This window comes from Cryptomeria japonica, chromosome 3, assembly GCF_030272615.1.
Source record: "Cryptomeria japonica chromosome 3, Sugi_1.0, whole genome shotgun sequence".
Taxonomy (NCBI): Eukaryota; Viridiplantae; Streptophyta; class Pinopsida; order Cupressales; family Cupressaceae; genus Cryptomeria; species Cryptomeria japonica.
This window is the reverse complement of record NC_081407.1, coordinates 493,399,597-493,423,293: the sequence shown is the minus strand read 5'-3', so window position 1 is coordinate 493,423,293 and position 23,697 is coordinate 493,399,597. Positions and strand designations below refer to the sequence as shown.

Genomic DNA, 23,697 nt, shown 5'->3' with positions numbered 1-23,697 from the left:
CAAGTGGTATCAGAGATTGATCACCTTTGGTTACAGTTGTGGGTTGTTGGGTTTTTTGAACTAATCCAGATTTGAGTGGGAGCTTGTGCAGAAGACACTTTTTGATCCTGTTGTAGGAATTTTCAGATGGCAAGTTCATCGGGGAGAATAGACATGGAAAAATTTAATGGAAGTAATTTTGAGATATGGAAGCTGAAGATGGAAGATTTGTTAATAGATCGAGATATGTGGTATGTTGTTGATGCAAATGTCTCAAAACCCTCAGATCCTATTGCGACTGCTCAGTATGATGTTATGGACCGAAAAGCCAAGGGTCTAATCAAATTGTGCCTAGCAGACTCTGTTCTAATCAATGAAGGCTTGTGACCTGACCATGCTTCCATAGGTGTTTTATCAACAAGAGCTGATGTAGGAGACCTATTAATCAGGTAGCAAGCAGTGGCATTAGCTTTAGCCCAAAACTTTTATTCTAGACCAGCACCACTTAGCATACTCCTAGTCTTCTCCATCACTATCCTGTTCATTCTTTTTGCAACCCTATTCTATTGTGGAGAATACAGAGTTGTCTTTTGTCTGTTAATACCACAGTCATTACAAAATCTATCATAATCATTAGAGCAAAATTCACCGCCATTATCAGTCCTCAAACATTTTATTTTCTTTCCAGTCTACAATTCAACCATTGCTTTAAATTCTTTAAATCGACTGAAAACTTCAGATTTACTCTTTAGAAAGTATACCCATCTCCTTCTACTAAAATCATCAATAAATGAAACATAATATGTGGATTTTCCAAGGGAAGGAACATCTACAGGACCAAACACATCAAAATTAATAAGATCCAAAACACCACAAGATTTATGAGAACTCGATTAAAATTGAATGTGGTTTTGTTTTCCATAAATGCAATGCTCACAGAGATCAAAGTCAAGATTACAATCATTCAAACCTTCAACAAGGTTTTTATTTTTCAAAGTCCTTAGACCCTTTTCTCCAATGTGGCCAAGTCTCGAGTGCCATAACATAGTCTTCTCTGTAGGTAACTTTGCTTCAGAAGAAATAGCACTCTTAGGTACCCAAAATCCATGTCCGTCCACTAAAGGTGAAACCCTCAAATCTTTTGATGAAGTATCCACAAATTTACTTTTTACATAAGTGCTATTACACTCAACCGTGTATGCCTCTAGCTTATACAAAGTGCCAAACCTGACACCTCTAGCAATCACCATAGCACCCTTAATCATCTTACACCTTGCATCAGAAAAAAACTACTTACAAACTCGCATCTATTAGTTTGCTTAAAGATAACAAATTTTGTTTTAATCCAAGGATATGCAACACACCGCTAATCCTTTTTATTCTACCATTAAGGAACCTGATTCTAACTTTACCTCGACCAACAATGTCTAAATGTGAATCATCGCCCAAGTACACCTTACTTCCATTAAATTTTTCATATTCAGAAAACCAATCTTTATTGGAAGTCATATGAAAAGATGCACTTGAGTCAATTAACCATGTATCATTACCTACATGAGTAGCCAAAGTTGCAATGAATGCATCATCATCTTCTTTCTCGGATTCAGAATCAGAATCAAACTTCTTCTTTTTCTTCTTCTTTTCTTCTTTGCAGTCCTTACGGATACATGCGACCTAGTTTACCACAATTCCAGCATATGACTTTGGACTTTCCAGGAGATTTCAATCTCCCTTTGGATTTGGACTTATTGCGCTTCTCATTCTTCTTGCCTTTTTCCTTAGATTTTCCTCAAATAGTTAGGGTTTTCTTTGAGCAACAATTTTAAATTAATAAATTTATTAAATTATTAATTTATTAATATTATAATATAAGTTAATGTTAATATAATAAATTAATAATATGAATATCAAATTATTAATATAATAATATGAAATATAAGCTAATGTTAAATTATTAATTTATTAAATCAAATTGTTATTATTAAATAATAAATATTAAATGTTAACGGTTTTGAATTTTAATATCTATGTTTCATTGTTTCAATGTTAGGAGATGCAGATTAGGGGCAGCATTATACTTTGCTTTTTTGTATTTACGTAGTACTATTTTGATTTTCATATCATAATTGACAATGAAACAATATGGCAGCAGTGTAGCCTTTGGGCATTTTGTATGTTATTTCTTTAATATCTATTATGATATGCATATTGACAATGTGAAAGAATTGAAATTCAGAATTATGAGTGCATTTTGAGTATTGAGTCTATTGACAATGTTGTATGTTCAAAGTTTACATTCTAAAATGTTTTCATAGTATCATACACATGCTATATCCATGTTTTCATATGAATATAATGTATATATGCATGCTTTATCCATGTTTTCATATGAACATTTAGAATTTTCCTATATATGTTAAATTTTTCCCTATATTTTATATAGCCGTCCCCCCCACTGGTCCCCAAATTTGGCAAAAAAAATTGCCATCCCGAAAACTCGTCCCCCTGTCCCCCCATCCCAGAAACTGGGGGTAACATAGCTATTTACTGATTCATATATAATTCGTAAAGCATTGCATCATAAATTATAAGAATGCAGCAATAACATATGTAGTTACAGCACTTTATACTACGCACAGAAATTCATACCAACTGGAGTGTTGGGTCGTGTTGTGCATTCTGCAACTCACCCCGTCCTGGACAGGGACCCCCATTTTTGGTCCAAGTCTGCCCGATAGGAGAGGAGAAATCCCTTAATTTCATCTGCATGGTCAAATCTCAAAATCGCGCTATTAATCCTTCAAAGGCCACAAGGAGTCTAATTCGCCCACTTCAAGTTAAAATCCCACTTAGAATCCAAATTCGGCCTAAAAGGTTAAAACGTGAGACAAGGCTGGTGAATCGGCCTCTAAGGCCAAAACGCAAAACGTTAGAGTCACGAAGTCAGTCTACATGGCCATAATGCAAGCAAAATCGTGAACTAGGCCGAAATCCTCTAAAGGATAAATCGCAAATAGGCTTCATAGCCGAAAATTTCAAACACTCGAAATGGTCTTTGTTGGCATATGGACACTCCAATGAGACATTGTGTGTGATTGAAGGTTTTGTCATTGATGGCAACCTTGCAATCCTATGGCACCGGCAAGACATCATACCGGCAAAGCATTACTCAGGCAACCTTGCAATCCTATGGCACCGGCAAAACATTATACCGGCAAAGCTTTACTCAAACACAATAGTGCACCGGCATCAACAAAATCAATCTACACCGGCACCGGCACAGAAGGAAATATGTATACCGGCACAGAGGCCGACAGGATTTCTGATATGTAATATTTTGTTTATCATTGTAAGCCGACTTGGCAAATTGTAAAATGACTCTTGTATATAAAAGAGATCATTGTAGGCATTTGTAGGATATGGAGAGAATGTAATAAATAAATTATAAGGCAGACCTAATGTGCGAATTGTAGGTCAAGGGTATATGTATAGAACAAAGCAAGAACCGGTACTGAATCTGGCATTGAAGATGCTATTGTAAAGCAGTACAGAATATTGGATTTGTGTAAATCCTCATTGTAAGTCAGTGTGACTTCTTATTGAGCAGTGAGCTCCAGGCAGTTGGCCTTCCTGCATGTGCAGGCCCCTATTGTAAGTAATATTCTCTTATTGGCCAGTAAGTGAATATTGTGGGTCACAAATCCCACCGAGGTTTTTCCCACACCGAGTTTCCTCGTTAAACATCTTGTGTTATGGTGTTCTTTTCATGTGGATGCTTTTGATTCTGTTATTTGCATTAATTCTTGCATACCGGTATACTGTTACTTTATATTCTGCATATTCAGTTTTAAGAAATCTCATTACCGGTCAGATACTGATTCACCCCCCCCTATCAGTATCTGTGGGAACCCTAACAATTGGTATCAGAGCCTGGTCCTCTATTTTCAGAAGCCTAACAGCTTGAGGAAGATCTTGACACTGGTAAAAATGGAAAATCTGATGAAGCAACTTGAAGGAGCTCTTACTGACTATGATGCAGAGAAGTTGAAAAATATCAAATTAGAAGATGATTTAAAAGCAGCTCAGGACATTATTCAGGCACTTCAAGAAAATCTTACTGTTACAAGAAACAAGAGAAGAGAACTTTGTGAAAAATTGCAAAATGAAAATGATGAAAAGGAATCACTAAATGATATGATAAGCAAATTGAAACAAGAGATCATGACAACAAAAAATGAAATGCAGGATATGACTATGAGATTCTGCAAAGAGATTGAAGACAGAAAGAAGAATGAAGAAGAATTGACCAGAAGACTAAGTGATGCAGCAAATGAGAACACAAGACTTAGCTATGAAAATGACATGTTGAAGACAGATCTGATGCATACTCAAAATGACTCGAATGAACTAATGAGACAAAAAGAGATCTTGGAAAGGGAATTGGAAACTGCAAATCAACACAAAGAAAAATTCAAGAAAAGCTCAGAAGAACTTGGTACCTTATTGAAGAATCAAAAACCCAAAGGTGACACTTCTGGAGTTGGATTTGAAGTTGGAGAAAGCTCCGGTACTACAAATACCCAGGATCAAAGCAAACCGGTAAGACCCTCTAATACTTACAAATTCAATGGAAAATGCTTTAACTGTAATAAATATGGTCATAGGGCAAATGAATGTAGATCTAGGAATTATCAGAACATCAATCCTCCCACCGGTCAATGCACCAAATGCAACAAAATTGGTCATAACTCTGAAAATTGCAGAATGAATGTAAGATGTTATGTTTGTGGAAGATTTGGTCATTTATCAAATAAATGCAGAACACAAACCGGCATAGGTTATAGGAAAACTATTCAGAAAAATAATGTAACTTGTTATGCATGTAACAAGATTGGTCATATTGCTAAATTCTGTAGAAGTAAAGGTACACCGGTAGATAACAAAAATACTAGCTTGAAAGGTAAAAAAAAGGTTGAAGAGGTTAAGCAAGAATTTTCAAAGCACTGGATTAGAAAAGGTGATCTAAATATTGGGGTTACTCCTCCACCGGTAGAACCAACAAATGCTTCACCGGCAGGACAATATGATGCTCCACCGGCAGGACAGAGCAATGCTCCACCGGCAGGATGTTTTTCATCAAATTGAAGAAAATTATCTTGAGGGTTTGGCAACTTAATGTCACATGTGCTATTATTCCCTCGGTTAGAGAAAAGAAGTTGAAAATCCTTCATTACCGGCAAATAAAGTTGAGTTAATACATTGCCGGCAAACAATTAATGTGGTAGGTAGCAGAAAAGACTTTATAAAATAAGGTTTTTGGCTCCATTTCATTTCACCGTGAATTCAAACTTTCAGAGAGCGCGAAGATTTCCGAGCTAAGGCATTCCGAGCAAAGAGGCAAAGCACTTCAGCAATCAATCCATCCAAAGGCAGAAAAAGGTATTTATCATCATGGCATCCTCCTCTGCACCTGAATTCATAGCAAACCCTACAGTAGTCGAGGTTATAAAACGACCTAGGCCTGTGTTTGAGCTAGTTCCCGAGGTAGCTAAGAAAGATGACAACACAGGTGCTTTTTCCCAAATTCCAAAGGGTGTTGTTTATGCAGAAGACCCTAGAATGTATATTCATTGCAACATAGAGGAATTAGGTGATGAAAAAATCAAAAACATGTATAAATCTGTTATATGTGACAATGCCGGAAATGTGAAACTTGAACATAAAATTGTTGAAACCCTAGGATTCACTGAAATCCTCTGCATTCCTGAATTTCCCAAGGAAGTGGTTAGGATAGTTCTTAGCAGGGTACATGGCTCATTCTTTTGGCTTGACTCAGTGCATAAAATTACAAAGGTAGCTGTGAAAGCAATAACAGGGTTACCTTCCACCCGTACCAGACCCGACAAAACCAAGAAGGTCTCCAATGACCTAGTAATGAAATTAACTAGTGCAACATCCGACAAAAGATCATTGAGGGTTAATGATGTGACCAATACAAATGTGAGATTCATTAGCATGATTCTAGGTTACAAAGCAACTCATGCAAATAGGCTTAACTCTGTTTCCAGTTTATGCATAAAAAGTGCTTATGACATGGTTAAGGATAATGTAAAAATTGATATCTGTGAATGGTTAAAAGATGAGTTAATTGACAACTTAGCAAAAATCAAGAAGGATAAGAAAGGAACCTTTAGATTTGGAAATTTGCTTGTATGCTTAATGCTACATATAACCAAATAGGCTCCCGGTATAGGCAACAAGGATTTTGGATTTGACATACCGGTAGGAAAACAATTGTCTGACTTGTTCAACAACATGGGTGAAAACAGAGAAAAGAATATCAATGAGTATTTTCAAGCACTAAAGATAAAAATGAATAAAAGAATCAGACTATCATAGGAAATTGTCAACAAATACAAGGATGACGTATATTTTGTAATCAAAAAGGATGAGATTTGGATGGAAGCAGTCATCCCAAGAACAATCTGGGTTACAGAGATGGGGTATAAAACAGATGACCACATAGTGGAAACTTATGCCAAAGCACTTCTGGAAGCCCCAATGAACCAAAGGAAGAAGTATTTGGTAGTGCTGAGACCATCGAAAGCCAAATTCAATCTAAAAAGAGAGTAAAGAAAGTTGAGGCATGTGTGAGGAAAGGAACCAGGCAAGCAAAAGCAATAAAGGAAGATGTACTAAAGAAAACCGGCATAACAGAAGAAGAGTTGGCAGCCCAACAGCCTGAAACTCATCTATCACCGGTAGATACCTCCTCAGAAGGAGATATGCCAGCAACCTTCAAAAGAGTTGTTAGGAAAAGAGACCCCTCACCGGTATCCACTCCTTCACCTAGAAGGACAAGACAGAAGCAGCAAGCTGTGAGGTCTCCAGTCAAGAAAGCCACACCTAAGAAAAAGCTGACCCCCAAAAAGAAGAAGAAGACAAGCACTGACTTGACCCCTTTTGACATATTACTGAATGAGATCACAGAGGAAGGTAAATTGAAAAACATAGGGAAAATCTATGACACCCTATCAGATGATGAGAAAGGACAAGTCGAGGAAAGTGTTATATTACACATGGAGATGTATAAAAAGTTTTTGATGCAAGTCCTAAATGAAATTCCTGATGAATTATATAAGAGACTTGAGGCCAGAAGGCAAGGAATAGTTGAGTTGGATAAGAAAATTAAAATAGAAAAATTACTTGCAGTATACCCGGTCAACTCACGTAAGGAAATTGATGATTTGATAGCTCAGGCAAACCGGACAGTTTTTTCCACTGCACACCGGCAAATTTCATTGATGGCAGATAGAGTTACAAAGGTTTCAGAGGAAATGGAAAATGGTTGGGATATATTCTTGGTTGAAAAAGAAAAACAAGAAGAATATAGGAATCTCAAGCCCATTCTAGTATATCAAAAGGACAAAGGGAAAGATAAAGTTGGTGGACCACCAAGTATCAAGATTAGAGACAACTTACCCCCACCTCCTTTAAATACTCCACTGGTAAAAACAACAACTGCAGAAGATCCACCGGCAGCTGAGAGCATGGACACAGAGGATAATAATCCTAATTCTGAAGTCCTATATACTGTGGATGTTGATACACAAAAAATCAACATAGTGGTAGATAAGGATACCACAGATAAATCTGATAACAAAGAGCAACCGGCAACAGGAAACAAAGAGCAACCAGCAGCAGATTCAGAGAAAAAGATGGAATTTGGAACACAAACAGAGCAACCAACAGAGCTAAAGGCTCCAGAACAGATGCCACCGGTAAGAAATGATGCAGGAAAAACTGTGCTTAAAGAGATGGAGACACAAACAGACCTACCAGAGGTCAATACCAGCATGGTCACTTCCACCGGCACTCAGTTTACTGGGTCACCATCAAATGTAACAGAGGTATTGCTCGAATCTATCAAGAAAATAACTGATTATAGCTCACAAGCCTATAAAGCGATAGATGATTCAATTCCAGTTTTGAAATCAATAGCTCCAAATTGTAATATAGCCAACAAAGATTCTTTAGGCCAGTTGGATACACTTTGTAAATATATTTCTGGAAATTTTGAGCAAACAAAGGTAGAAACTATAAAGGAATGTGTAGAAAAAGAGAAACAGAAATTCTTTGAAGAAGGAATAAAGAAGTGTAACAGGGAATTTGACACACTTCTACCGGAACTGTGCAATTTATTGAAAGAGTACAAAACTCTGTACAAAGACACCTGTAAGATAAACTTTTTGACCACGGATGTAGACAAAAAGATAAGCAAGGTACAGGAAGAGATCAATAAACTTGCTGATAATTTTGTTAACTCACCCAATACATTATCAGTTTTTGAGGAAAAGATAACAAATTTTGCGGAAGAATTGCTTAAATTAGAAAGAGAAAAAGAGAAAATAATAAACAAGGCAAAATTTTTGAGATCTAAACTAAGTCCAAGATTGGACTATTTAGCATCTCTGTGTAAGGAAATCTCAGAGGCACTAACACAGGGTAGTAAAACACCGGCAGAGCACTTGCAGCATCTCACCGGTACAGTATATAGAACTGAGATAGCAATAAAGGGGAGCAAGAAGTTTATGGATGGCATAAACTTAATTTTGGGAGATATTCTTCAGATAATAACTACCCAACTACAAGGTTGAGGTTATAAATTGGTACAACTGCAAAATCTACTAACCTTTGTCATTGATGCCAAAGGGGGAGAAGTAGATGAGAAAATTCAAAACACAGGGATCACATGCTCAGGGGGAGCTCTCACATTTTTGGTAAACATTTTTGGACTACACATTTTTGGATACTGTTTGAAATTTCTCATGAGTGTTGCCATCAATGCCAAAGGGGGAGATTGTTGGCATATGGACACTCCAATGAGACATTGTGTGTGATTGAAGGTTTTGTCATTGATGGCAACCTTGCAATCCTATGGCACTGGCAAGACATTATACCGGCAAAGCATTACTCAGGCAACCTTGCAATCCTATGGCACCGGCAAAACATTATACCGGCAAAGCTTTACTCAAACACAACAGTGCACCGGCATCAACAAAATCAATCTACACCGGCACCGGCACAGAAGGAAATATGTATACCGGCACAGAGGCCGACAGGATTTCTGATATGTAATATTTTGTTTATCATTGTAAGTCGACTTGGCAAATTGTAAAATGACTCTTGTATATAAAAGAGATCATTGTAGGCATTTGTAGGATATGGAGAGAATGTAATAAATAAATTATAAGGCAGACCTAATGTGCGAATTGTAGGTCAAGGGTATATGTATAGAACAGAGCAAGAACCGGTACTGAATCTGGCATTGAAGATGCTATTGTAAAGCAGTACAGAATATTGGATTTGTGTAAATCCTCATTGTAAGTCAGTGTGAATTCTTATTGAGCAATGAGCTCTAGGCAGTTGGCCTTCCTGCATGTGCAGGCCCCTATTGTAAGTAACATTCTCTTATTGGCCAGTAAGTGAATATTGTGGGTCACAAATCCCACCGAGGTTTTTCCCACACCGGGTTTCCTTGTTAAACATCTTGTGTTATGGTGTTCTTTTCATGTGGATGCTTTTGATTCTGTTATTTGCATTAATTCTTGCATACCGGTATACTGTTACTTTATATTCTGCATATTCAGTTTTAAGAAAATCTCATTACCAGTCGAATACTGATTCACCCCCCCCTCTCAGTATCTGTGGGAACCCTAACAGTCTTTTAGGCTGAAAGAAAAGGTGAATCTCACAAATCTGCCTCAGGGGCTGAAATGTGAGACAAAGCTGTCGAAGTCTACTTCCTTAGCCCGAAATTAAAACAACTCTCAAATTCATCTGAAAGGCCGAAAAGGAAAAGGGGCGTCTAAGTTTGTATTTCAACTCATTAAGCCGAAAAAGAAGGGCTAAGTTCAAAATCGCGTGAGAATTGCCGAAATCCACTAAGTCTACCTCCTGAGCCAGAATTGAAGAAAAGACTAAGTCGCATTTTGGCCATATGAGCCGAAAAACAAAGTAAAGCTCACAAATTAGCCTAAAAGGCCGAAATGTGAGGTAAGGCTCCGAAAACATCTCTCTCAGGCTGAAATTCATCAAATCTCGTAAAATTCCCCAATCACCCGAAATCAACTTAAAATTTACAAAATCGGCTTTTGGGCCGAACTTGGTGAAGGAGTTCAAAGTTCGCAAGATGTCTTTCCAACCCGAAATCATCCAAGGAGTCAAGATCTCGCAAACATCTTCATCAGGCCGAAAATCACACAAGTTTGCGCCTTTTAGTCATCTAAACCGAGATTTAAAAAGTCACCAAATCGCCACATTTTACCTTATGTGCCGAAAACCCGAAAGAGACTCGCGCAAAATCCACAAGTGAGCCGAAAAGGGTTATGGACGTTTCTCCCACAGTCATCTAATAAGCCAAAGTTTACAAATTATGCCATAAAGTCGCATGAGCACCGAAAATCGCGAAATCTCCCAAATGGCCGAAAAGATATAACTTTTCAAGCTTCGCAATATTAATCATTTGCCCGAGAACGAAAGAAGTCATCCAAGCCGACAAAGGCAAACAGGAGGGAATTCAACCTCTAACAAATCGCGAAACATAATCATTTGGCCCGAAAATGGGGAGATTGGTGTTGGTGGCAATATTGTACACGGAAATAAAACTAGTTAATTAAGTTGTAATTGTGTTGGTTAGTTGGCAGCCGAGGGGTGGCAGTTGCGGTGCGACGGTTGGCGTTCACACCCCCTCGGCATCTTTATATACTTCGGAATGTAACTTGTAAAGAAAACAATTATGAAGGGAATAACATCTGATATATTGCATCTGATATCTATGACATTATTATTCTGCATTACGTGCTTTATCTGTGTACTTTAAGTTATTCACCCGAGAGGGTAAACATTTGGCGATGTTGCCTAGACGTACTCGGGAACGAAAGACGCGGATGGCGCACGGACGCGATGGGCCTACCCGTCGGTGAGATGAACCCAGAGGCCGACGACACGCCCACAGAACAATCGGCAAAGGGGAAATTGAACCCTGTAATAATCCCGGCACAATGTTGAGATAAATTGTGGCCGAAAGGAAAAATAATAAAAGTTTTTTTTGTACATGGCGTGTGCTTGCTATGTACGGAAGTGATTTATGCCCAATATATTAAATAAAGATAGAAAAAAAAAGCAGAAACGGATGAGTGGGAGGCCGCGCAGAGGGCCTTGATTCTGAAGCAGCAAGTAGAACGAAGGCGTAGGCTAAGGCAGCTTGCCGAGGGACGACCGGCCGAGGGGTTGCTCGAAGGGAACCCAAGAGGTGTCACGGAGGTTGCGGAGGCAGAGATAGATGGAGAGAAGTACACTCTCTACATTGTCGTAGGGTTGCCCGAAGGGAACCTAGGAGTCATGGAGGGTGCCGAAGGCGACCTCTATAGTTCGCCTGAATACCACCACCGTAGGGTAAGAAGTCGCGAAGAGTTAGTAGAACAAACAAGGCGAAATCTAAACTTGATCGACGCTACCAGAGACCTACTAAAGAATTTGTCCATTTCGGAGGACAACCGGAGGGAGACCACCGAAGGTGACGGTACGACCGACGGTGCCGAGGGAGCACAAGGGTACCGTACGAGAGGCAGATTTGTTCGGTTCGGGGTCAACAACCTTCTCCGGAGGACCCACGAGTGGAGGGTCAGGTGCAGGAGGCGGAGGCGGAGGATCACCAGGTACAAGCACACAAGGCACCAAAGGAGTGAGACCGAGCGGTGGGATGGCCAATAAACAGAAGTTGCCGAAGTTCAACGGCAAGGGGAAGGAAGATCCCGTCCGCCATTGTCGAACGTGCGAAACCATATGGTCAGCGAACAGTGTTACTGACCAAAACGAATGGGTAACGCAATTCCCAGCCACGTTACGTGGAGTTGCCATAGATTGGTACTCCGATGTGGACAAGCAAAAAATGGCCACGTGGGCCAACCTACAGAAGAAATTCACGGAGGAGTTTCGATTGCTCTGTGATGACAATGAAATTGTAACGGAGATATACAGTACCAAACAAGGTACCAAGGAGACAGTACGGGCATACAGCAGGAGGCTGAAGGAATTGCTGGGTAAAATGGAAAGCCAACCAGCAGAGGGATTGAAGAAACGATGGTTCGTTGAAGGATTGAAATCCTCCCTACGAAAAAAGATGAAAATTGTACCCCCGACGTCATATGACGACGCCTATAATAGGGCGATGGACCTAGAGAGCGAATACAAAACGTCAAAGAAGAAGAAAAGTAATAAATATTCATCTGACGATGATGAAGACTCTGACGGGGAAAGCAGCAGCAGTGGCGAATCGAGTAAAAAGGTGCACGCTCTCCAAAAGGACATGGAACGAATGCTGAAAGAATTCAAAGCCATGAAGGGGAGTACAAGTAAGACTGAAGAAAACGACGTGTGGTGTACCGACTGTAGGAGTGACGGACACACCAAGGGGTCCTGCCCCAAGAAGGCTTTCTGCGACATTTGTCAGATTGCGAGACATTTGACAAAGGAATGTACCTACAATATGAAAACCAGGAGCCAACAAGTTCTCTTCACGCAAGAGCAGCCGGTCGTCGGAACTTCGCAAACCAACACAACGGCATCATCTGGAGGTTACCGGGACAACAGACGCGGTGGCGGAAGGAATAGCAACAATAACAATAACAGAAGCCGTATCCAATATGACGCCAAGGGCCGGCCAATTATCCAATGTAGGGCCTGGAATCAGTGGGGGCACTTCGCCCGTGATTGCACGAAGGAAGCCACCCCTCAGCACCTCTGCCGATGGTGTGGGCCAGGCGACCATGAGGACGCAAATTGCCCACAGGCAGGGGTTAATCTCCTCAACATTGAGAAGACTGGTGAGAAAGAAGTACTGGCAATCACCCGCGCCCAAACAAAAAAGGCAACTTATCCCGACCCCGTACGGAGAAGGAGAGATTACGGGAGGCAAAGGCCAATATTGAACGTGAGATGACGGCCGAACGACGAGACAACAAGGTGGCGAGTACATCATCCCGTACGGAAGCGAAAAATAACATCATTGGGCAAGTACTGCAAATGGAAGTACCTATAAGGGTAAAGGACCTTCTAGAAACAATGCCACAGTTAAGAACAGCCATTTTTAATTCCATACAAACCATTGCGCAGGCACCTTTGCGTGCCACACGAGAGAAAGTTCCGGTCAGCCCCTCGGCTGACCCAATGTTGTTGGCCTTAAATAGTGGTCGGCATCCTGCTGTAGTAGAGATGGGAATTCTCAGGGCTATCCTCAAAGACACCATCGTGGACGGAGGTTCGGGGGTGAATGTACTGCCAGAGGTTACGTGGAAGAAGCTGGGGAAGCCAAAACTATGGCCACCCACGTTCAACTTGGTAGGTGCAGACCAACATGGCATCAAGCCACTCGACACCCTGATGGCCCAACCGGTCACCATCGACACGCAACCTTTCATACTAGATTTTGTGGTAATCCCACTCAAGAAGAAGGGGTACGACGCCATCTTAGGCAGAGGGTGGCTGGTTACAGCAAAGGTGAACCACGACTGGAAAAAGAACACCCTTTCTATGGAGAAAGGGGGGCGGAAGTACACCATTGATCTAAGGACCCGAGTTCTTGACGAGGAACTGACATCATCTTCGGAATCGGAGGGTGAAGGAAAAGGCTACCCGAGGGACGAAGGACGGGGCTACAAGGAGCCCAACGACGAAGGGATTCTCAAACTAGAAGAATGCTCCGAGGATGAGACAGGGTCATTGAACGGGCTCTTCCATTGGCAGATGGAGGATTATGAAATGTTCCAGAGCTACAGGCTCGAAGTAGAGGAACCAGAGCAAGTAACAGAGGAGGCATACCTGCCAGAATACATAGAATATTGGAAGGGAGACACCCCAAACCTCAATGATGTAGATAATCCGAAGATCAATTGTGTCGGCAACGATTGGAACCCTGTGTGGAAGGCCGCAACTTTCAAAATCTTTATTATTATTCTTCTTCTTATGTACGGGAAGGAGACCGTGGTCCCTGTAGAATTTGTGGTTCCAAGTCTTCAGATGGCCATTGAAAATAGATTGGCCACCAACGGGCCCAAATTGAAACCCTACCACACGAACCGCGCAAGGGACCCAAGAGGCCGGACGGACACCCGAGAGCCCGGAGGGGGACCCGAGAGGATGGAAGGGGACTCGAGAGGTCGGGCAGGCGACTCAAGAGGCATAGGACCACAACAGAAGACTCTCGGGCGAGGAAAACCGAGAAGGATGAAGGGCGATCCTAAAGGCATGGGACTTGAGCCGAAGACTCTCGACAATTAGATTAAAAAAAAAAAACCGTACGGTGGGGCCATGCATCCACCGTGTGGTGGCACCACAGGTCCACCGTGCAGTGGCACCGCGTGGTCACCATGCGGTGGCACCACGGGTCCACCGCGTGGTCACCGTACGGTGGCACCGCGGGGTCACCGTGCAGTGGCACCACGAGTCCACCGTGGGGTCACCGTACGGTGCCACCACGCGGTGGACACACGGTGCCCACCATACCACTGCGCGGTGGCACCGCGTGGTCACCATACGGTGGCACCACGGGTCCACCGTGGGGTCACCGTACGGTGGTACCGTGTGCCCACCGTACGATGGCACCGTGTGTCCACCGCGGGTGCACCGTGCGGTGGCTATTTTAACCCGCACAATCGAAGAGGCGAACAGAGGAAAATAAATAAAAGGAAACAACGCGGAGGAAGGAGATTGCACACACCCGCACGCCAAGTACACCGCACGATTGGAGGTGTCAGTGCTGTTGTTGACCGTACGGGGAGGTTGTATGGCCGGGGTGCCATCGGGGACATTATAGAGGAAACTTTAAAAAAAAAAAAAAAAACGACAACGACCAGATTGAAAAATTATTCGATGACATCTGGAGCCTAGACACTGAAAATATTGGAGTGTAGAAGAAGGATTTTGACATCATAAAATATCACAGAAATGATGCGCTGCCCCTCGACCCCGCTGGGGGCACTGCCCCCAAACCCCCAGTTTATTTTTGAGCTACAATACACTTTTTGAGTTGGGCGAAGGGCATCAGAAAAGGCACGGTAGGTGTTGGGTTGTCCCGTACTGTGAGAAAGAAGCCTACAGCTAAGCATTGGCGGGGAAGCCGAGAAGCCATAAGCCGTAGAGGGCGACGGATTTGGAGGTTGCGAACAAACAGAGTTTGAGGGAAGGCATTGCTGACACGCGAAGTCAGACGACACCAAAGAGTTATTCAGTTCAGTTAGCAGCTTTTGGGGACTGTGATGGAGGATTTGAGGTGTCTCCTAGCCTTTGTGCCAACGGGTTGTGGCCACCTCCAGGCAGGAATGGTACACTTTGAGGAACTTGGAGTATGTCTCGGCTGGACGTGAGGTTGCCTTGGTGGATGCACAGAGGGCTCGGGAGGAGCTGACCACCAGGTTGGAGGCAGTACCAGCGTGAGACTTAGCTCAGCGTACCCAGGAGTTGGATGCCAAGAGGGCAATGTCGGTGGCTATCGAGGACAAATTGGCTAGGGAGACAGTATCATTTGAGTAGCAGTTGGTGGAGGCTGAGACTGAAAAGCATGTTTTGCAGACAAGTTTGGTTTAGGCACAGGAGAACTGTGGTGCCAAAGAGGCACTTGAGCATCGGATGGTAGCAGCCAAGGGTTTCAAGCGAGGACGCAGCAGGTGTATGGGTTCCAGGCTCGACTGGCGTCAGCAGTTCTGTTTAATGTCATCTCTATTTTGTGTTAAGTCGTCCAGAGACGACTTCTTTTCTTTTTGGGGGGATGATGTTGGCAGCAATATTGTACACGGAAATAAAACTACTTTATTAAGTTGTAATTGTGTTGGTTAGTTGGCAGCCGAGGGGTGGCAGTTGCGGTGCAACGGTTGGCGCTCGCACCCCCTTGCCATCTTTATATACTTCGGAATGTAACTTGTAAAGAAAACAATTATGAAGGGAATAACATCTAATATATTGCATCTGATATCTATGACATTATTATTCTGCATTACGTGCTTTATCTGTGTACTTTAAGTTATTCACCCGAGAGGGTAAACAATTGGCAAAATCGGCCCCAAAGGCCGAAATTCACAAAATCGGCTAGTATGCCGAAAATGACAAAGCTCTGCATAACTCGACAATCTTCGCAAAATCAAATCGCGCAATGTACATATTTGGCTCGAAAACCTTAAGGACTCGCGAAAGTAACTCTTTAGCCAAGATTGGCAAAATCGGCCCCAAAGGCCGAAATTCACAAAATCGGCTAGTATGCCAAAAATGACAAAGCTCTGCATAACTTGACAATCTTCACAAAATCAAATCACGCAATGTACATATTTGGCTCGAAAACCTTAAGGACTCGCGAAAGTAACTCTTTAGCCAAGATGAAAGGTGGTCTCCAAAACTCGCCAAATCGGTCAATGAGCTGAAAGTACCAAGTAAAACCAAATGACCCGACACTAGAGAAGAAATCGTGCAAATCGGCTCAATTAGCCAAAATTCAAAACAAAAGGGAGACGTTTAAACAAAAATTTCACATGCTCCTTATGAAATGGTTGAATTTTGTCGAAGGGGACATTTTGAAGGTTAATTTGCAAGTTTACGTTCGCTCATTTTCTTTAACATAATCAGAATTTCTCACTTTAATTCCAAGGGTCAAATTTTATGAATGAGGTTTGTTTAGAATAAGGTCATGCATTTGAACTTAACTCGTCTGAATTTTGAGGGCGAATCAAGACTAAAGATCAGGATTTCACGTTCAAAGAGAAAGCATTTAAAAGATACATCTCACAAAGAGCTTCTCAAGCCCGACCTCACCAAAGAAATTTAATGTTTGTCAAATTAATTTAGTTAATTTTTCAAATCGATTGATTAAAGATGAAATTGATTGTTCGCAGGAAAACGACATCGGGACGAGCTAAAGTGATGACTTAACGCAAGATCATAGCCAGGCACTGGAAGCTGGAGAAGAAGATACAAGAGTGTGAGATTGCAAGACCAAGCATTGGGAAGCGTGTCATTGAACCACGAAGTTAAGGTCCACCACCGAGATTGAAGACAAAAAACGCAGAATGCTACCAAATTATGCATTCTAGAGTAATGCACAGCTGGAAGAAATTCCAAAAATTCAGTTTTAAAAACTAAATTTGTTTTAATGTAAAACTGCCTGTGGGCCCCACTCAAGATATTTTGAAACAAAGGGGAAACAGGTCAGTTGTGGACAGTTATGTTCAACTACCGGATAGACCAAATTGAAGCCAAACTATGATAGGTAGTTGAGAAGGTGGTTGGGTGGATGACTGAGAGTTTAATAGGCATGGGTTAAAGTTGTCAGCTTCTAGAAGGCAGATTGCAACCCTTGGATGCAGTTAATCCTGGCCTCTAATTCATATTGTAAAATCTATCAAAGGCAGGATGCCTCTCATTGTACAGGGTTAGAGTTTTGTAGTTAGATTTTAGAAGTTAGAATAGGTTAGATTTTAGGAATAGCATAGAGATGTTGCAGAAATTGTTGTAATAGGCAGCTGAAATCAATATATAGACATTGATTCGGTGTTTATCATCTTGTTTTCATTCTGTTTGCATGGTTTCTTTCAGCTAGTTAATTTTAGCGTGCAGGGATTTTAATGGTGATGTGTGGAGGGGTATTTGATGCATTTCTGGTTCATACCATTGGGGGTTTGCTGATTGTAGGTCGCCATGCATGGTTAGTCTGAACCCAAACTGTGCTTAGTTCAACTGCAGGTGTTCGTCTTAGGCTGCGCCAGAATTGCGTGCCTAAAACAAGTGTCTCCTGTCTGAAAATCCTTCATCCCTTAGAGCTTGCACCGTTCTTGTCTGGTTGTGAGGGTGTCTCTGGCAAAACACAAACTGGTTTATCGAAATCTGTCTACCCGCTACACCAACTGTTATCATCCTTGTCCTTAGGCCTCCTAAACCCTTCCCTTTTGATTTTATTTCGCAATCTGAGAATCGCAACAAACCAACTTGTTGCAAAACATAAGTCCCCTTGTGCTCCCAGCAAAACACATCGATCACTGAGTTATCCTGCAATCAAGAACTGACATTTGGAACCTTGAGGTCGTCCCATTGATCAACTAAACAGCATTAGGGCTTCCTTATACAAGAGAGGATAGGATACTCTGCGAGTACATTCTATTTTGCGTTGGCCGGATGAAGTCGTAGTTCCGCGATTTCAGACACGTCAACAGGTCGGACTGCTGAGAGGAATAAGTAATGATTATATTAAATCAGAAACCTTTGATGATATTTGTATGATTGATTGAATGATTCAATGAATTCCTTTGATTGGCTGACTTGAGGTATTGGTGAGTTGATGACTAAGTGATTGTTGATTAGATGATTGATGAATGAGTGAGTGATCCTTGAATGCTTGGAATGATCTCTCCTTTATACTTCATTGGGGGAAGAGTCACCACCTTTCATAGGAATTGAGGCACCACCTTTCATAACAAATGGGTCACCACTTTTCATTGATGCCTTTAAGAATAATATATTATTCTCTAAATTGATCTCCCTTCCTCTCTTCCTCAAATGAACCTTCTCCCCGTTACATCTTCCCATGTGAGGCAGAGATCACATCTCTTCATCATGTTAAATTTGGATCAGAATTTTGATATGCATAAGTACAGATTTAAAATTTTCTTATTTGAATTAATCTGAAGCAATAGATATCAATATATTGCTTGATATTGGTTTTCCTCAAGTGATATATTTCACCAATGTATTTTTATTTGGCAGTTCTCTGTCTGCTGATATATATATATATATATATATATATCACGATTTCTTACTGAAAGTGCACGGTAGATAATTATGAATGATGCAGCATGTATTTCTCACAAGCTTCACATATAAACACCACGGACTATCGCTAGTATAAGAATCGAATATGATTTACACAGAAGATCGCACAGCAATGTTCTCATGGATAACACTAATTGTATACGCAGCATAAACCTTTTTCTTTTTTTCGTATCACCTGAAGCCTGCGATGTAAGAGATAATATACCCGATAAGGGTCGTGGACTAACATGACCCCAATCGGGGTATCATTAAAAGAAGGGGGGTGCGATATTAATTTGCACCCGATAGACAGATAAGATTAGTTATCCGCTAGCAAAATAAAATTATTAACATAATTTAAGAATCAACAGCAATGTAATCGCTGATATAAGACAGCAATTATAAGGAAACAAATAAACTGTCGATAAAAGTTATGTCAGCAGTCAGGAGAAAGATATCTCCTGCTGCTATAACATCAACACATCATGCCTGCCCCTTGGCAAGAGAGACAACCTATCACAATTTTGAATTTCCATCCTTTGAAATAGTACAGAATCCTTCATAATTCTTGCCCTTTGAAAGAGACACAACACTATCTACTTCCCATTCCTTTCTTCCTTCATTAATCCTTCCTTGATTCCTATGCTTCATTTTTTTCTTCCCTCCTCCTTATTCCCTTTCAAATGATCTCTTCTCCCTCTTACATCTCATTTTTGAGAGAGTCACAACTCTTCATTCCATGCCTTTTTACCATTCATTAACTTAATTACATTTTTATTATATTATATTATATTTTTATTATTTTATGTTTTAATTTATTAATATTATTTATTATTAAATCCTATCTCAAAATGGGGACATTACAAACACTAGCTTTGAAATCTTCTGACAACCCTTGGTACTTGTCAACAATTTTGGGGGGCTCATGCTTGTACAATGATTCTTGAATAGATCCATGTCCTCTTCCTTTGTAGACCTTCAAATCTCTTTGATTAGAATGCATCCGTTATTTAGCTTTACCCTACAGGCTGGCCGGATTGCTGCTTTGATACCATTTGTAATGTCCCTTTCTAGAACATTTCTAATTTTTGCCCTAAAACAGTAATCCTTACTCAAAATGATAATTGCATTGAATTTATAAATATGATTTTGACTAAATTTATGAATTTATCATAAAATTCAAATTTATAAATTAATCACATGATTCTGGAATTAAATATAATTTTCACTAAAATTATGAATTTATTATAATATTCAATTTAATAATTTCACATAATTCTGAAAATAAATCTGATCTTGATTTTCTGATATAATTGTCCTTCAAAGTGTGATGATTTCCTCTTGTATGTCTACTTAGAAAGTGCTTTCAGATCTGCCTGAATCAAAGGTTTACATCCCTAAATCGGCAATGGCGATTAAGGGTTTTCATCCTCAGACTGTAAGTGTAATGGTTTATACTCCTCAAAGAAGTAATAAATAAGTATATAATACTTTTTCCCAATTGATGATCCTTTCTCCTTGCTCCTTTAAATAGAACCTTCCCTCAATAGATGCATCTCTTCAAATGTCCCTTTGATTGGAAACAAACTTTAAATATATTTTATTTAATATTAATTGCATTATTACCTGTGTTGAGGGGCTGGCTTCCCTCAATAGATGCATCTCTTCAAATGTCCCTTTGATTGGAAACAAACTTTAAATATGTTTTTATTAAATATTAATTGCGTTGTTTCCTGCATTGAGGGGCTGCCTTAATTAAGTAAATTGCAGCAGTTTATTACCAACAGCAGTGCTTAATGCTGCCATAATAATTTTATTAGGATTTATTAACACCTAATATCTGCCATTGCCCATCATTCATTAGAATTATTCAAATGTCCCTTATCTATTTTATAATCGAACACTCCCAAGACCCATGGGAATGTTATAATAGGCAATCTAATTTCACTTTTTAGGAGGGGGCATTACATCATGTTTGATTCCATCAGGAATAAACTCAAGCACAATTTAACAGGCGTAAAAATCCAAATATGGTTAACATAACCATACTTAATGCCATAGTTAAAAACTTAAATCAGCATCCAAATGAACTATGCATTATATTTTTATTTTGATGTGGTGAAGTGAGCAATCCACTGCAGGGATAATCCTGTGTTTATATGTTTGTCCAATTTCAAATATTGGCTACAAAGATATCCTCTAAAAGAGGATACACACCAATTACAGAGGCCAAGTAATTATGGCGGCACGAGGATTACCCTTAAATTTAAAACAAATCATCCAGGCATACAAAAGGTAAAATATCAGTAGTCCACCTCTGCATACCCGGCAAGATCTAAACTGCGCAATTGGGTGTTTCCATTTGCTTAGAAAGGACACATTCAGACCAAATAGTTAGACCTAAGGCAAATTACAATGGCTTCCACATTCATATACTTTTCATGGACTTTGAATGCGACCATTGAACATTTTGAACAAGGAAAGTGAGTAATCAGGCTGCCATGCCACTGCTCTGATCTAAACCAGAACCTAGGTATCAAAAAGAGTCAATATAAAATTTTAAAGCATCCTCAACACAAAGATTAAAATCAGTTGTCGCATGTTGCAATAGTAGAATTCCAACGATCCCCGAGGGAAGGTATCTCATAGCAGGTATGATGCAGCCCACTCTTTGTGAGACCCGGGTAGGTCAAACTGTAGGAATTCAGGAGTATTTGATTATTTTCCTGCTAATAAAAAATGTCGAGATGTGAAAATGTTGAAAGTATATTTCTCATAGTAGGTTGTTGGAACAGTAATTTTGGAGGCATGGCTCCCCAAAGTACGCAGGTTGTACTAAAAATAGGATGTCAGTTTTAAAAGATTAGCTTAGAAGAGATATTTAGAGAGTTCTTTTTGAGGAGAAAATTAGACATAGTTGAGAACTGCTGTGAAGGTGCTTTAAAAAGTGTTGGCAAACATATCGAGAATACTACTGTCAAGCCAGCTGTATTTTGAAAATATTTCCAATTTAATAAATGCCTAGATATAGCTATTATTCCCTGACTCTGAATGTTGGTCTTATGAGCAACTCTTTCTAGCATGGCATTGGTGAAGTGTTTTGTCAGGTTTTGCTCTTCTTTTTTGTGCAGGTTCACCAGATATTATGTTACTAATTTGCGGTCTGGATTGTGGTTTAGCACCGTTTCCAGCAAGCTGTTAAGTTTAGCATCTCCCCCTAATTCTTATTGTCAGTGATTTGTTGAGCAGACTGCTACACGAGGGAGAGAACCCTGTTTGCAGATTTTATGTATGTCTTTTCCTCCTTGTTTGCGCCAAGTGATCTCAAACAAAATGTCTAAGAGTAAAAAACAGGGCCAGACCGAATACTTCCAAATATTGCAACTCTCAGCACAAACCCCAGCCCTCTGAATCCATGACTTTTAAGTGTTTATTGAATGTTCAAGACATTAATATTCAAAATTTAGGGTTATAATTGAATAAATAAATAAACCACGCAAGTGAGGATTTGAGAAATACCTGAAAAGTAAGGGAACGGGGTAGCTGTCCAAGAACTCCTTAGCCGCAGCGTCAGTTACAGGTCCTTTTAACAAACACAACGATAAGGCACAGACATAAGCAATCTTGGTAACATTTGATAAATTTGGTAGCTAAACATGCTGCAACTTAAACTACAGTTAATCCAAAACGTATCACAGTTTAAAGTGTCATTGGATAACAAACAAAGAAAATAAAGTGCTAACCTGGATACCATGCAAAGTTTGAGGCTGCTGCAGCTATTGACGCTGGATCCCGACAGAGAGAGGTATAAACACAAAATGCTTCGATCAAGATCGATTTATGTCTGATTGTCAATGTGTATAACAACTATTTATGGGCAGATGCGAGGTGCTAACGGTAACGCTGCTGGATGCTCAAAAACGAGACACGTGCTTTTTAAGGGTTTATAAGAACTATAAATGTTTTCTGGAACATGGAAGTTTTTAGACTGTTTCGCCTGCACGCATTTGAAAGTGGAAATAAATTATAAGACGTGTGTGCGCGGCATATCTATTTCATTCGTTCTCTATATTTAGATTAATTCGTACACTATTTTGTTCGTTGCCGGGAAACAGCGAAAAGGCCAGTTATGTAATTTGCTTTTGTTTTCAATAAAGAACAAAGTGCAGTCAGAGGCATTCTTTTTATCGTAGTCATATATCGAGTATTTTCTTATTCCTCTTATCATAGAGTGCAGTGTGCACAGTTTTGTTTCGAGGATATCTGTATTCATTATCGAAAACTACGTGGACTTTATTAAGATATCTCATTCATTGTCTACAATAAAATGATATCAAAAGTAGGCAATGGTAACAAAGTTTCGAGTTGAAAGGGTTTAGGTTGATTTTACATTATTTTTATAAATTAAAATGGAATATGAATTTAATTTAATGTTTTTATTATTTTTTATTAAAAAAGATATTAAAGGAGATCATCTCAATCTTATCTTTTATTTGATGTTGGGTGTTATTATTTGTCACATTATTATTGTTGGAATTATTTATTTTAGTGGTTTTGATTTTTGGATGAAGTACATCAGCATTTTGGAGTGTTTTTTGAGCAATTAGAGTCATATCAAACTTGTTTAAGATTCTAATTCAGTAAGAATCAAGTGTAGCAAAAACTACATCAATCTATATTCTCATTTCTTCGAGGTATACTACTTGTCTCGATTCCATTAGCTTATTATAAAGTGTTGCAGCAGCTATTTGTGTTGTATTGCTTTTGATATATGATTGTAAAACACCCGATGGTAGTAATACCAATGGGTTTAGCCTTTTCCTATTGATTTATTTACTCACTTCATTGAATAGGTTGAATTTTTTAGAT

General features: G+C 40.0%; 1 non-coding gene across 1 annotated transcript in view; it reads right to left on the bottom strand.

The window, feature by feature from the left end:
• LOC131067478 (uncharacterized) overlaps positions 1-22,539 on the bottom strand; it is a 58,453-nt gene extending 35,914 nt beyond the window's left edge. Inside the window, exon 1 of the transcript XR_009372047.1 lies at positions 22,348-22,539. This is a non-coding gene — a transcript (uncharacterized LOC131067478). The remainder of the gene's footprint in view (positions 1-22,347) is intronic.
• Positions 22,540-23,697: the final 1,158 nt, after the last annotated feature.